This window comes from Ranitomeya imitator, chromosome 2 (assembly GCF_032444005.1).
Source record: "Ranitomeya imitator isolate aRanImi1 chromosome 2, aRanImi1.pri, whole genome shotgun sequence".
NCBI lineage: Eukaryota > Metazoa > Chordata > Amphibia > Anura > Dendrobatidae > Ranitomeya > Ranitomeya imitator.
Genome location: NC_091283.1, coordinates 523,999,991 through 524,012,665, shown reverse-complemented (window position 1 = coordinate 524,012,665; position 12,675 = coordinate 523,999,991). Strand labels below are relative to the sequence as shown.

At 48.4% G+C, this 12,675-nt stretch overlaps 1 long non-coding RNA gene across 1 annotated transcript in view; it reads right to left on the bottom strand.

The window, feature by feature from the left end:
* LOC138664828 (uncharacterized) overlaps positions 1 to 12,675 on the bottom strand; it is a 617,141-nt gene that overhangs the window by 166,682 nt on the left and 437,784 nt on the right. The window lies entirely within an intron of this gene.

Genomic DNA, 12,675 nt, shown 5'->3' with positions numbered 1-12,675 from the left:
AGTGACACAATTTTCGCAAGTTGGGCTCTGCATGCCACCACATTGGATTTGAAATGAAACCTCTACAACAGAATTCAAGTGCAGATTGTAACGTTTAATTTGAAGGGTTGAACAAAAATATCTGATAGAAAATGTAGGAATTGTACACATTTCTTTACAAACACTCCACATTTTAGGAGGTCAAAAGTAATTGGACAAATAAACATAACCCAAACAAAATATTTTTATTTTCAATATTTTGTTGCAAATCCTTTGGAGGCAATCACTGCCTTAAGTCTGGAACCCATGGACATCACCAAACGCTGGGTTTCCTCCTTCTTAATGCTTTGCCAGGCCTTTACAGCCGCAGCCTTCAGGTCTTGCTTGTTTGTGGGTCTTTCCGTCTTAAGTCTGGATTTGAGCAAGTGAAATGCATGCTCAATTGGGTTTAGATCTGGAGATTGACTTGGCCATTGCAGAATGTTCCACTTTTTGGCACTCATGAACTCCTGGGTAGCTTTGGATGTATGCTTGGGGTCATTGTCCATCTGTACTATGAAGCGCCGTCCAATCAACTTTGCAGCATTTGGCTGAATCTGGGCTGAAAGTATATCCCGGTACACTTCAGAATTCATCCGGCTACTCTTGTCTGCTCTTATGTCATCAATAAACACAAGTGACCCAGTGCCATTGAAAGCCATGCATGCCCATGCCATCACGTTGCCTCCACCATGTTTTACAGAGGATGTGGTGTGCCTTGGATCATGTGCCGTTCCCTTTCTTCTCCAAACTTTTTTCTTCCCATCATTCTGGTACAGGTTGATCTTTCTCATCTGTCCATAGAATACTTTTCCAGAACTGAGCTGGCTTCTTGAGGTGTTTTTCTGCAAATTTAACTCTGGCCTGTCTATTTTTGGTGTTGATGAATGGTTTGCATCTAGATGTGAACCCTTTGTATTTACTGTCATGGAGTCTTCTCTTTACTCTTGACTTAGAGACAGATACACCTACTTCACTGAGAGTGTTCTGGACTTCAGTTGATGTTGTGAACGGGTTCTTCTTCACCAAATTAAGTATGCGGTGATCATCCACCACTGTTGTCATCCGTGGACGCCCAGGCCTTTTTGAGTTCCCAAGCTCACCAGTCAATTCCTTTTTTCTCAGAATGTACCCAACTGTTGATTTTGCTACTCCAAGCATGTCTGCTATCTCTCTGATGGATTTTTTCTTTTTTTTCAGCCTCAGGATGTTCTGCTTCACCTCAATTGAGAGTTCCTTTGACCGCATGTTGTCTGCTCACAGCAACAGCTTCCAAATGCAAAACCACACACCTGGAATCCACCCCTGACCTTTTAACTACTTCATTGATTACAGGTTAACGAGGGAGACGCCTTCAGAGTTAATTGCAGCCCTTAGAGTCCATTGTCCAATTACTTTTGGTCCCTTGAAAAAGAGGACGCTATGCATTACAGAGCTATGATTCCTAAACCCTTTCTCCGATTTGGATGTGGAAACTATCATATTGCAGCTGGGAGGGTGCACTTTCAGCCCATATTATATATATAATTGTATTTCTGAACATGTTTTTGTAAACAGCTAAAATAACAACTTGTGTCACTGTCCAAATATTTCTGGCCCTAACTGTATTAGCCAGCATATGTACATGTACATATGGGGGTTGCCTGGTGCTAGGGAATCCCCACATGTAATCAAGCTGGCTACTAGCTGTAAATCATCCAGCTGCGGCGAATAAAAGTAAATCTCTGAGCACTAAAAAATACTCGGAGGTCATCCGAGCGTGTTCGGGAAATCTCGAGTAACTAGTATATTCGCTCATTACTAATCGTAACGTGATAGATGCTACTGTGCAGGTGCCGCCGCTGGCACCATTTTGCTAGAGAAGGATAATAAATTAAGCTCCATCAAGATGGCGCCTGTGCAGTAGCCTGCCTGATGAATGTGAATTTTCTTAGTTTAAAAAAAAAAAGAAACAATGATATTCAGTATTTAAACTAGGTGGCAGGTCAGTGAGGGATCAGTGACCAGTCGGAATCCATACATCTAAATAGCTAATCAGAGCACCACATGAAGACCCCCACAGGCCGCCCTGCAGCTGAGGGGAAGGAAATCTACACCAACATTGTCAAACAAAAACCAAGTAAAGGTACAACAATATCTGCTCTAGACAAAAGGCACAATGACTGATATATTGTGGCCTGAATGTTCATTTTCTGACCACTGAGGCACATTAAACACAGAAATCCTCCTACTAAGTTACCTGAAAATCTCCTCTTCTAGGCCCCATACACCGTATAGTTGAAAGTGCTGGTTCTCTTTTCGACAATATGTTTTATTTTATAAAAAGAAAAAAAAAACTTGTGGATTACTTGCCCTCGCCAGGTCCAACACTGTCTTGGCCACCTCCCCGGTTTCTGACTTGCCATATGCACCACAGCAGCTCATGCTCTGTGTAGGTCTATAGGGCTCCATACAACTGGCTTAGGCCAAAATAATGTCTTTTCTCCTACGCCTCATTGGGGGACACAGGACCATGGGTGTTATGCTGCTGCCACTAAGAGGACACTAAGTAAATAAAAGATTAACTCCTCCTCTGCAGTATACACCCCTTCACTGGCTACAATTTCACCAGTTCTTGCTTAGTAACATAGTAACATAGTTAGTAAGGCCGAAAAAAGACATTTGTCCATCCAGTTCAGCCTATATTCCATCATAATAAATCCCCAGATCTACGTCCTTCTACAGAACCTAATAATTGTATGATACAATATTGTTCTGCTCCAGGAAGACATCCAGGCCTCTCTTGAACCCATCGACTGAGTTCGCCATCACCACCTCCTCAGGCAAGCAATTCCAGATTCTTACTGCCCTAACAGTAAAGAATCCTCTTCTATGTAAGTGGAAGAACCTCTCCTCCAGACGCAAAGAATGCCCCCTTGTGCCCGTCACCTTCCTTGGTATAAACAGATCCTCAGTGAGATATTTGTATTGTCCCCTTATATACTTATACATGGTTATTAGATCGCCCCTCAGTCGTCTTTTTTCTAGACTAAATAATCCTAATTTCGCTAATCTATCTGGGTATTGTAGTTCTCCCATCCCCTTTATTAATTTTGTTGCCCTCCTTTGTACTCTCTCTAGTTCCATTATATCCTTCCTGAGCACCGGTGCCCAAAACTGGACACAGTACTCCATGTGCGGTCTAACTAGGGATTTGTACAGAGGCAGTATAATGCTCTCATCATGTGTATCCAGACCTCTTTTAATGCACCCCATGATCCTGTTTGCCTTGGCAGCTGCTACCTGGCACTGGCTGCTCCAGGTAAGTTTATCATTAACTAGGATCCCCAAGTCCTTCTCCCTGTCAGATTTACCCAGTGGTTTCCCGTTCAGTGTGTAATGGTGATATTAATTCCTTCTTCCCATGTGTATAACCTTACATTTATCATTGTTAAACCTCATCTGCCACCTTTCAGCCCAAGTTTCCAACTTATCCAGATCCATCTGTAGCAGAATACTATCTTCTCTTGTATTAACTGCTTTACATAGTTTTGTATCATCTGCAAATATCGATATTTTACTGTGTAAACCTTCTACCAGATCATTAATGAATATGTTGAAGAGAACAGGTCCCAATACCGACCCCAGCGGTACCCCACTGGTCACAGCGACCCAGTTAGAGACTACACCATTTATAACCACCCTCTGCTTTCTATCACTAAGCCAGTTACTAACCCATTTACACACATTTTCCCCCAGACCAAGCATTCTCATTTTGTGTACCAACCTCTGTGCCGCACGGTATCAAACGCTTTGGAAAAATCGAGATATACCACGTCCAATGACTAACCGTGGTCCAGCCTATAGCTTCTTCATAAAAACTGATTAGATTGGTTTGACAGGAGCGATTTCTCATAACCCCATGCTGATATGGAGTTAAACAGTTATTCTCATTGAGATAATCCAGAATAACATCCCTCAGAAACCCTTCAAATATTTTACCAACAATAGAGGTTAGACTTACTGGCCTATAATTTCCAGGTTCACTTTTAGAGCCCTTTTTGAATATTGGCACCACATTTGCTATGCGCCAGTCCTGCGGAACAGACCCCGTCGCTATAGAGTCCCTAAAAATAAGAAATAATGGTTTATCTATTACATTACTTAGTTCTCTTAGTACTCGTGGGTGTATGCCATCCGGACCCGAAGATTTATCTATTTTAATCTTATTTAGCCGGTTTCACACCTCTTCTTGGATTAGATTGGTGACCCTTAATATAGGGTTTTCATTGTTTCTTGGGATTTCACCTAGCATTTCATTTTCCACCGTGAATACCGTGGAGAAGAAGGTGTTTAATATGTTAGCTTTTTCCTCGTCATCTACAACCATTCTTTCCTCACTATTTTTTAAGGGGCCTACATTTTCAGTTTTTATTCTTTTACTATTGATATAGTTGAAGAACAGTTTGGGATTAGTTTTACTCTCCTTAGCAATGTGCTTCTCTGTTTCCTTTTTGGCAGCTTTAATTAGTTTTTTAGATAAAGTATTTTTCTCCCTATAGTTTTTTAGAGCTTCAATGGTGCCATCCTGCTTTAGTAGTGCAAATGCTTTCTTTTTACTGTTAATTGCCTGTCTTACTTCTTTGTTTAGCCACATTGGGGTTTTCCTATTTCTAGTCCTTTTATTCCCACAAGGTATAAACCACTTACAGTGCCTATTTAGGATGTTCTTATAAACATTTTCCATTTATTATCTGTATTCTTATTTCTGAGGATATTGTCCCAGTCTACCAGATTAAGGGCATCTCTAAGCTGGTCAAACTTTGCCTTCCTAAAGTTCAGTGTTTTTGTGACTCACTGACAAGTCCCCCTAGTGAAAGACAGGTGAAACTGTACAATGTTGTGGTCGCTATTTCCTAGATGCCCGACCACCTGCAGATTTGTTATTCTGTCAGGTCTATTAGATAGTATTAGGTCTAAAAGTGCTGCTCCTCTGGTTGGATTCTGCACCAATTGTGAAAGATAATTTTTCTTGGTTATTAGCAGAAACCTGTTGCCTTTATGGGTTTCACAGGTTTCTGTTTCCCAGTTAATATCCGGGTAGTTAAAGTCCCCCATAACCAGGACCTCATTATGGGTTGCAGCTTCATCTATCTGCTTTAGAAGTAGACTTTCCATGGTTTCTGTTATATTTGGGGGTTTGTAACAGACCCCAATGAGAATTTTGTTACCATTTTTCCCTCCATGAATTTCGACCTATATGGACTCGACATCCTCATTCCCTTCGCTAATATCCTCCCTTAAAGTGGACTTTAGACAAGACTTTACATAGAGACAAACCCCTCCTCCTCTCCGATTTTTACGATCCTTTCTAAACAGACTAACCCTGTAAGTTAACTGCCCAGTCATAGCTTTCATCTAACCATGTCTCGGTTATTCCCACTATGTCAAAGTTACCTGTAGATATTTCTGCTTCTAGTTCTTCCATCCTGTTTGTCAGGCTTCTGGCGTTTGCGAGCATGCAGTTTAGGGGATTTTGTTTTGTTCCAATCTCCTCGCTGTGGATTGTTTTAGAAATGTTCTTACCTCCCTTCTGAGTATGTTTTCCTGGGTCTTCTTTGTTCGAGTCTAATGTTTTTCTTCCCGTCCCCTCTTCTTCGTCTGTAGGAGGCTCTTGGGTCTGTTTTCAGACCCCAACTTTCTTGTTTTTAATTTTAATTTTACCCAACGGAGTGAAGGGAGCGATGGGTCCTTTTTTATAGGGTCCGTTCTCCCCCGAACCAACAACAGGCGAGCACGGCGAGTATACCTCCCCCGTCCGTCTCCTGTAACGTCTGGGGCAAATTTTGCTGGAGCAAATTATTGCTGGGGCAACGGTTCCATCCTTGGTCCCGATTTCCCCCCACTACCCCCCTCCCTGCAGCGAGCACATAGAGCCCTGCTCTCATGTACCTCTCCGGGACACGACAGAGGAAGATCCACAAAGCCCCAAGACAAACCCCTTTTTGGGGTGCATGGATTGAGTGCGCACCCTCACAGGACAGGAGGTCCTGCGACGCTGTGAGTATACAATCTCCCTGCGCCCCCACTCTGCGGCAGCGGTGCGGTCCGGGTCCCTGGGGAGAGGCGCCGTCAGCCATGGTCAGCGGTGGCAAGCAGCGCTCCGTCGCGGCCGCGCATCGCCGGGCAGGCCAGAAATTTAGTCCCCGGATTTTCAGCCGGAGTAGGCCGCAGTGGTATGCAGCGCTCCTTGCGGCCGTCGCTGCACATCGCCGAGCAGGCCAAAAATGAACTCCCCGGCTTTTCAGCCGGAGTAGGCTGCAGTGGGCAGATCCCTCCCACGGCCGAATCCCCGCCCCCTATTTCGGCGCTTCTCGTCTGGGACAAGAGGCGCCCTGCAGATCTCGGGGGCCATATTGCTCTACCTCCCTGCAAGGAGCCCACGCGTCCACAGCTCTCCAGAACGGCTAATTCCTCCCCGGGGACACAGGCACAGGATCGTGGGTAAGCTGCTTCAAGAAAGCTTAACCCCTTCCCTGCGTATACTGCCCGCTCTGTCTCCAAAGACACTATGTCTCAATCCAAGGAGACTAGAAAGGGAAACAAGAAGCACACAGTATTTTTCACTGTATGTTCCACTTGCAATGCGGCCCTGCCCCGAGCTCACACTAGCCCTTTGTGTGCAGATTGTGTCCCGGCCCCTGCGCAGCCACCGATGCCGCCGACCCTGTGGAGCCTAGTCTCCTTGAGTGGGCAGCTTCTCTGTCACGATCTATGGATTTTCTAGTCAGGGCGGTTGATTCCCTCCGGATCCCCCCTTCAGGTCAGTCCGCGGTGGATACGGGCGACGGTACGGATCCGTCCACCAGCAGGGGGTGCACGCTATCTCCTTCTCGGGGTTCCAGAAAACGGGCCCATGTTTCTTCCCCTGACCACGGGCCAGCTGGTTTTTCAGCGTCGGCGACCTCTGCGTCCCGGTCCCCTTCCCCAGACAACCCGAACGACTCTGAAATGAGTCCGACGATTCTTACGTTCAGGATTTCTCCCCCTCCCAAGAGACACTCGACTCTCTCATTGAGGCGGTTAACCAGACCCTGAAGGTGACCGAGGAATCCGTGTCTACGCCCGAACACGTGGTGTCGTTCAAAAAGACTAAACGTGTCCAAAAGTTTTTTTGTCACTCATCCTGAGTTCAAAGAAATTGTAAAAAAACATAGAGATCGCCCCGATAAACGTTTCATGGGTCAAAAACCCATAGAGGCAAAATATCCTTTTTCTCAGGACCTAATCAAGGACTGGCTGCAGTCCCCTTCTGTCTACCCTGCTGTGTCACATCTCGCTTCCAAAACCATCCTGTCCCTGTCAGACGGCTCCTCTGTTAAGAACCCCTCTGACCGCCAGATTGATTATCTGGCTCGCTCCGTCTTCGAGGCCACAGGAGCTTCCCTCTTTCCCTCCTTCGCTGCCTCTTGGGTGGCTAAGGCTATGTCCGCTTGGGCCGAGATGCTTTCCTCGACCATGCAAGCTAGAGACTTTCCTCCTGAAGCAGTCAACCTGGCTAACCAGATAGCCCAGGCTGGGGACTTTGTAGTCAATGCCTCAATAGACGCAGCCAATTGCGCGGCACAAGCAGCCGCGAATGCAATCTCCATCAGAAGAGCCCTGTGGCTCAGGGATTGGCGAGCAGATTCGGCCTCCAAGCGCTCCTTGACATCTCTGCCCTACCAGGCGGGTCGTTTGGTGAAAAACTATACCAAATCATCTCGGACACCCCCGGGTGAAAAAGTAAATTTCTTCCCCAGCAAAAGCCTACCCGGCCATTTCGGTATCAACAACCCCGATTTCGGCACTTTCGCAGCAATACCAACTGGTCTACTGCACCCTCCACCTCCGCATCAGGGCAAGGCACGCGCGGCGGCCGAGGCTCCCAGGTCTCTTACAGACCTAACCGTAATTGGAAACCCAGACCGAGACCTCCCGGGTCTAAGGGATCCCATAGATCCTCCACGCAATGACTCTTTGCGGCTTCCGGGGGGCTCCAACAGGGTAGGAGGGCCTTTAATTTTGTTCCACCAGGCCTGGCTCTCAGTCGTTTCCGACGAGTGGGTCAGGGAACTGGTATACACCGGATACAAAATAGAATTTTCTCCCCCCCCCCCCCCCAACAAGACACGCTTCTTCCAGTCTTGCCTTCCAAAATCAATGACAACAGCTCTTCTTCAGGCCATACGGGCACTTCAAGGGGACGGAGTCATCATTCCTGTTCCCCCAGACCAAAGGTTCAAAGGGTTCTACTCAAACCTATTCGTGGTCCCAAGGAAGGACGGATCGCTCCGTCCGATCCTGGACCTAAAACGGTTAAACAAATTTGTAAAAGTCCGTCACTTCAGGATGGAATCCCTCCGATCGGTGGTCGCGTCTATGGAAATAGGAGAATTCCTCGCGTCCATAGACATCAAGGATGCTTACCTCCACATCCCAATGTTTCCTCCGTATCAAAAGTTCCTACGCTTTGCGTGTCGCAGAGAGCACTTCCAATTTGTGGCCTTGCCTTTCGGCCTCGCCACCGCCCCCAGGGTCTTCACGAAGGTCATGGCGGCTGCCATGGCCATTCTTCATTCCAGGGGAGTGGTGGTACTTCCGTACCTGGACGACCTACTGATAAAAGGTCCTTCTTACCCAGCCTGCGAAGAGTCCATCACTCTCACGGTGGATACTCTTTCTCACCTGGGTTGGAAGATAAACTTCGAGAAATCCTCTCCGATTCCGGCCCAGCGGATTACCTTCCTTGGAATGACTCTGGACACTTCTCGCGGTCTGGTCATCCTCCCTCAAGACAAGGCCTTGGCCTTGCAGCAGGGAGCCCAAAGTCTTTCCCGTCCAGTCTCCCACTCCATCCAGTTCAGCATGCGCGTTCTCGGGCGGATGGTAGCTGCCATAGAAGCAGTTCCATTCGCGCAATTTCACCTCCGTCCTCTTCAGCATGTGCTTCTGACGGCGTGGGACGGCAATCCGTCTTCCCTCGACCAACGCTTCATCCTGTCCCCACGGGTCAGAAAGACCCTCAGGTGGTGGACGTTGAAGTCCTCCCTAACCCAGGGAAGATCCTTTCTCCCTGTGCAGTGGTTGGTGGTGACCACCGATGCCAGCCTCATAGGCTGGGGGCGGTTTTCAACCACCACACAGCTCAGGGGCGGTGGTCCTCTTGAGAGTCTCGCCTTCCCATCAATCTCCTGGAGATACGAGCTATCAGATTTGCATTGTTCCAGTTTCATCACCTGGCGGGTCACTCAGTCAGAATCCAGTCCAACAACGCCACGGCTGTGGCGTACATCAATCGTCAGGGGGAACCCGCAGCAAGATGGCTATGCTCGAGGTGTCCCACATTCTGCACTGGGCGGAATCCAATCATTCGCCCATCTCGGCGATCCACATTCCGGGTGTGGAGAATTGGGCGGCGGATTTCCTCAGCCGCCAGGGCCTCGCCTCGGGCGAGTGGTCTCTTCACCCGGAGGTTTTTCAGCAGATCTGTCTTCGCTGGGGGACTCCGGATGTGGATCTCATGGCATCCAGGTTGAACAACAAGGTTCCACAGTTCTTTGCTCGGTCACTCGATCCACGGGCCATTGGAGTAGACGCCCTGGTCTTGCCTTGGCACCAGTTTCGTCTCCCGTACATTTTTCCTCCTCTTCCCCTGCTGCCCAGGGTCATCAAGAAGATCAGGGCAGAGGGGGTACCAGTGATCCTTGTCGCGCCGGACTGGCCGCGCCGGGCATGGTACGCGGAACTGGTTCAGCTGGTAGCCGACGCCCCCTGGCGTCTTTCAGATCGCGTGGATCTTCTCTCACAGGGCCCCATTTACCACCAGAACTCAGGGGTCTTTGACGGCCAGGCCGTTGAATCCTGGATTCTAGGCCAAGCGGGTTTCACTCCCGAGGTGTCTTCCATGATCAGGGCTAGGAAACCTGTTTCCATGCGCTGTTACCACCGTACCTGGCGAATTTTCTTCTCATGGTGCGATGCACAGGGGCGATCCCCTTTGTTATTTTCCATCCCTGCCATACTGGAATTTCTTCAGTCTGGACTAGAATCGGGACTTGCCCTTAGCTCTCTAAAGGGTCAAGTTTCAGCATTGTCAGTCCTTTTCCAGCGAAAGATTGCCAATAGATTGCCGGTGAAGACTTTTTTTTTCCAGGGAGTCTCCCACGTGGCGCCTCCCTACAAAATGCCCTTGGATCCGTGGGATCTTAATTTAGTTCTCGGAGCTCTCCAGGAGACTCCCTTCGAACCGCTACAGGACGTGTCCCTGACTTTCCTCTCCTGGAAAGTAGTGTTCCTAGTGGCTATTACGTCCATCAGGCGGGTTTCGGAGTTGGCTGCACTCTCCTGCCACCCTCCATTTCTAATTTTTCATTCGGACAAGGCGGTATTGAGGACTTCTCCCGCTTTTCTGCCCAAGGTCGTCTCTTTCCACCTCAATGAGGTGGATGTCGGTACGTCTCGCGGACGGCTCCCTTCCGCACGTCGGATGCCCTGTTTGTTCTTCCAGAGGAGCCAAGGAAGGTTTCTCCGGCTTCCAAAGCTACTATTGCTAAATGGATTCGGTCGGCCATTGAAGAATCCTATCATGTCACAGGTGTTCCTATCCCAGCTGGGATCAAGGCCCATTCTACCCTGTCGGTGGGCGCCTCATGGGCCATTCGGCACCAGGCGTCAGGACAGCAGGTCTGCAAGGCTGCGACATGGTCCAGTTTGCACACTTTTACCAAACATTACCACATTCATTCTCTCTCTTCTGCAGACGCCGCCCTTAGCAGGCATCTGGTACATGGGGTACATGGGGTATTAGCATATTGCTCCCCACCCAGGGACTGCTTTTGTACGTCCCATGGTCCTGTGTCCCCCAATGAGGCGTAGGAGAAAAGGAGATTTTTGTGTACTCACCGTAAAATCTTTTTCTCCGAGCCAATCATTGGGGGACACAGCACCCACCCTGTTAGCCTGTTTGGCTTGTTGTTACTTCTTGGTTTTTGACATAGTTTGTCATTTGTTCATGCTCCTCCTGCTTTACTACCGAACTGGTAAAATTGTAGCCAGTGAAGGGGTGTATACTGCAGAGGAGGAGTTAATCTTTTGTTTACTTAGTGTCCTCCTAGTGGCAGCAGCATAACACCCATGGTCCTGTGTCCCTCAATGATTGGCTCGCAGAAAAAGATTTTACGGTGAGTACACAAAAATCTTCTTTTTGCCATATGAAGGTCTGGCAAATGTCATGGGCTTGTACTCATTATCTACAGGTTTTCCCATATTTAGAAGTTCTCATTATCCTGTCCTGTGAGGGTGCGCACTCAATCCATGCACCCTGGATGGGGGATGGAGAGGTCCCTGATGCGTCCTCATCCCCAAAAAGGGGTTTGTCTTGGGGCTTTGTGGATCTTCCTCTGTCGTGCCCCGGAGAGCTACATGAGAGCAGGGCGTTATGTGCTCGCTGCAGGGAGGGGGGTAGCGGGGGGAAATCGGGACCAAGGATGGAACCGATGCCCCAGCAAAACTTGCCCCAGACGTCGCAGGAGAGGGACGGGGGAGGTATACTCGCCATGCTCGCCTGTTGTTGGTTCGGGGGAGAGCGGGCCCTATAAAAAAGGACCCGTCGCCCCCTTCACTCCGTTGGGTAAAATTAAAATCAAAAATTAAAATAAAAATTAAAAACAAGAAAGTTGGGGTCTGAAAACAGACCCAAGTGCATCCTACAGACACTAAGCAAGAACTGGTGAAATTGTAGCCAGTGGTGTATACTGCAGAGGAGGAGTTAATCTTTTGTTTACTTAGTGTCATCCTAGTGGCAGCAGCATAACACGCATGGTCTTGTGTCCCCCAATGATTGGCTCGGAGAAAAAGATTTTATGGTGAGTACACAAAAATCTCCTTTTTGCCATATGAAGGTGTGGCAGATGTCATGGGCTGTACTCCTGTCTGGCTCTAGCATGGGAGCTCATTATCTACAGGTTTTCCCATATTTAGAAGTTCTCATTATCTATAGGATATGTGATCCCCCCACTGATCGATCAGCCAGTTCTGACCACCGCCCCTATGAGCCCTGGCCAGCTCTCACCAGCAGTACCATAGACTACGACAGGAGCACAGTACCATAGACTACGACAGGAGCGCAGTGCCATAGACTACGACAGGAGCGCAGTGCCATAGACTAGGACAGGAGCGCAGTGCCATAGACTAGGACAGGAGCGCAGTGCCATAGACTAGGACAGGAGCGCAGTGCCATAGACTAGGACAGGAGCGCAGTGCCATAGACTAGGACAGGAGCGCAGTGCCATAGACTAGGACAGGAGCGCAGTGCCATAGACTAGGACAGGAGCGCAGTGCCATAGACTAGGACAGGAGCGCAGTGCCATAGACTAGGACAGGAGCGCAGTGCCATAGACTAGGACAGGAGCGCAGTGCCATAGACTAGGACAGGAGCGCAGTGCCATAGACTAGGACAGGAGCGCACTCCTGGACTGTGCACCGCTGCTCCTTTTAAGATGGGCTCTGTAGATCCCAGAGCTTTCTTTTGATCGTGGAGGTTCCAACAGTCGGAGCCTCATCAGTAATTTAGCCCCAATATAATGGGTAGGGCATGAGTTAATATTTTGGGAATAAGCCTTAAAAGTGACTGAGCTG